Here is a 3,611-nt window from a genome sequence, read left to right as displayed (position 1 = left end):
GGCTTGGGGGGATCCCGGACGAGCCCCCAAATGATATGCCCGATTCGAGAGACCCCCCCCGAAAACAAACCACCAGAGTCCAGAGTCAAAGCCAAGCGGCAAGGGTCATTTATTGCAGGTTCGAACCCGGTCCTCTGCGCACTCGTTGCCGGTGACGCTAAGAGGCCCCGAGTGAGGATCTTACAGCTTCTTTTATAGACAGGCACAAACCAGTTAGGGATTTTTCGCGGTTACAGAGCTGTTATTGGTTGACATTTAAATTTGAACGCTCAGCAGAACTTGATTGGTTCCCGCCTTTTTTTCAAACCACTCAGCAGAACTTGATTGGTTCCCGCCTTTAGGTCAGACCACAACTGGGCACGCCCCGGCTGGTTTCGGGAACGGTTGGGGGGGGGGTCTTTTCTTTGCAGTTGTGAGTACACCTGGTAATTTTTCTCTTAGTCTGTCAGAGCCTGCTTGGGAATCTGTGTCTCCCTCTCTCTCTGCCCCTTCCCTGCTCACGCTGTCTCTCTCTCTCAAAGATAAACATTAAAAAAAAAAAAAAAAGGCTTTTCCATGGTCTAGAAAAATCTACATGATCCGGCCCCTCTGCTACTTCTCATCCTCTCCTACCACTCTTGTGTTTCCTCACCCAGTTTGAGCTATACCGGCCTCCTCGCTGTTCTTAGAACATGGCAGGTAGGCTTTGGTCTTTCTGGCCTACTCTCCCCCAGGATATCCACACGGTTTACTTCCTCCTGTATCTTTGTTTAAAATGTTACCTCAGTGAAGCCAATTCGGATCCGCTCTTTCAAGGTGGCACCCTTCCATTCCATACTCTGGACCCTCCCTCCTTACCATGTACACTGTTTCTTGCACAGCAGTTTTCAAGTTCAAACGTACTGTGTCATTTATTTATTTATTTAGATTGTTTACTGTACCTCCCCCCTGTAACTAAGATGTTAGCTCCAGTTAGGCGGGAACTCTTATCTTTTTGTTCGCTGGTGTATTCCCAGCACTGAAACAGGGCTGGCGCAGAGTAGGCACCGTATTTGAACAAGTACTTGCTAAGGGAATAAAATGAATGGACGGATGGGATGGTCTGCCTGACAAGATTATAAAAGCACCTATCCATTTTTCTCCTACTTCAGCGGTTCTACATTTCAGTCCTTGAGTTGGAATTTATCTCGAACTAGAAAGTGTGGCATGAATCCAAATTCCCCTCCCCTCTTCAAATGGCTAATTGTCCTAACACAGTTTATTGCAAAACCCACCATTCCCCCACCCCCTCATTTGAAATGTTTCTCTTTTTTTTATTTATTTTTATTTTTTTATTTTTAAATTTTTTTTTCAACGTTTATTTATTTTTGGGATAGAGAGAGACAGAGCATGAACGGGGGAGTGGCAGAGAGAGAGGGAGACACAGAATCCGAAACAGGCTCCAGGCTCCGAGCCATCAGCCCAGAGCCCGACGCGGGGCTCAAACTCACGGACCGCGAGATCGTGACCTGGCTGAAGTCGGACGCTTAACCGACTGCGCCACCCAGGCGCCCCTGAAATGTTTCTTAAGACATACCTTACCTCCTTTGAATCAAGTATTAAGTTTAGTTAAAACTCATTAACTCCTGGGACACCGGAGTGGCTCAGTCGTTTAAGCATCCAACTCTTGATTTCGGCTGGGGTCATGATCTCACAGTTTGTGGGTTCGAGCCCCATGTCAGGCTCTGTGCTGACTGCTTGCCCAGAGCCTGGAGCCTACTTCAGATTGTGTCTCCTTCTCTCTCTGCCCCTCCCCCGCTCACGCTTTGTCTCGCTGTTTCTCAAAAATAAATAAATGTAAAAAGAAAAGAAAAGAAAGGTCCGGTGGAATTTGACCTTCATTCATTCAGCCAGCGTATAGCGATATCAGAGCCTTACATTGGTTGAAAAAGTTTTTATTTTTCACTTATTGTCGCAAAGCAGGCCATCTTCCGGAGAGTGGCTACTTTCAGGGGACTGGAGCATCTCCCAACTTTTAATCACATAAAATTCTTCCCTCCCTTCCTTTTTCTTGCTTGACACCAGATAACAGACATTTTTAGAACACGTGGCAGGATATCTTTCTGTAGTTGGGAAAACAGGCATAACTGGGTGCAGGGTGACCTTACATTTGCCCTTCGTGTAAAAATGCAAGCTTGCCAGAAGTTCTGCTTTACTCGTCTCAGAGTGATCCTTAGTTTGATGACCGCAGTTTCCTTCTTAAAAACGTTTTCTTGGGGCGCCTGGGTGGCGCAGTCGGTTAAGCGTCCGACTTCAGCCAGGTCACGATCTCGCGGTCCGTGAGTTCGAGCCCCGCGTCGGGCTCTGGGCTGATGGCTCGGAGCCCGGAGCCTGTTTCGGATTCTGTGTCTCCCTCTCTCTCTGCCCCTCCCCCGTTCATGCTCTGTCTCTCTCTGTCCCAAAAATAAATAAAAACAACTTTAAAAAAAAAACAAACGTTTTCTTGAATTAAGTTAGGGTTCTCTCTTAATCATTTCATTGCTTGAAGCTTTTAACACCGAATGGAGTGCTGCGCTGTTGTTGTTTGTTTTAGTACAGTGTGAACCCTTTGCAGGCAAACTGAGATTTGGGACAAGGCCACCAGTATTCATTAAGTACTTGCTATGCACCGGATACCGACTCAGTCTGTCAGCCAGTCATTGAGATGGCATCTGGAGGGACAAATTAGAGTAAAGAGAACCTATAACTCCATTTACTGATAATCCAAAGGAGGAAGTCGAAAGAAAGAAAGAAGCCAAGGGAAAAATCTAGAGGATCCACGAGGGGGAGGGATGGGTTGCAGAGATTCCCTTTGGGCAGCGTGAGACCTGCTTCTAGGACTGTCGTTGGCCAGATTCTCACACTCGCCAGGCCCACCTCCCCTCTCCAGGATTACATCAGCTTCCGGCTCCTCCCTCCCCCAATATAGTCTCCAGACTGCAGCCACAGTGATCTCTTTTTTTTTTTTAATTTTTTTTTAACGTTTATTTATTTTTTTGGGACAGAGAGAGACAGAGCATGAATGGGGGAGGGGCAGAGAGAGGGAGACACAGAATCGGAAAACAGGCTCCAGGCTCTGAGCCATCAGCCCAGAGCCCGACGCGGGGCTCGAACTCCCGGACCGCGAGATCGTGACCTGGCTGAAGTCGGACGCGTAACCGACTGCGCCACCCAGGCGCCCCTACAGTGATCTCTTTAATATGAAATCTGATTACCTTGCTCCACCTCTTTTTTTTTTTTTAATTTTTTTTCCAACGTTTATTTATTTTTGGGACAGAGAGAGACAAAGCATGAACAGGGGAGGGGCAGAGAGAGAGGAAGGCACAGAATCGGAAGCAGGCTCCAGGCTCCGAGCCATCAGCCCAGAGCCTGACGCGGGGCTCAAACTCACGCACCGCGAGATCGTGACGTGGCTGAAGTCGGACGCTTAACCGACTGCGTCACCCAGGCGCCCCTTGCTCCACCTCTTAAAAAAGGCTCCCCTCTTCATGGCCACCTGGATCTCGTCAGTAGGCCCTGTGCTCCCCGTGTCCAGCTTCTTCTTTTGTCCTCTCAGTCCTGGCTTGCACTACAGCCATACTGATGCCCTCCTGCCATTCCCTCAACGAGCGCCC

The sequence above is a fragment of the Herpailurus yagouaroundi genome, unplaced genomic scaffold (genome assembly GCF_014898765.1).
Source record: "Herpailurus yagouaroundi ecotype Mexico unplaced genomic scaffold, PumYag 67702, whole genome shotgun sequence".
In the NCBI taxonomy this organism is placed as follows: Eukaryota; Metazoa; Chordata; class Mammalia; order Carnivora; family Felidae; genus Herpailurus; species Herpailurus yagouaroundi.
Note: the sequence above shows the minus strand (reverse complement) of the source record.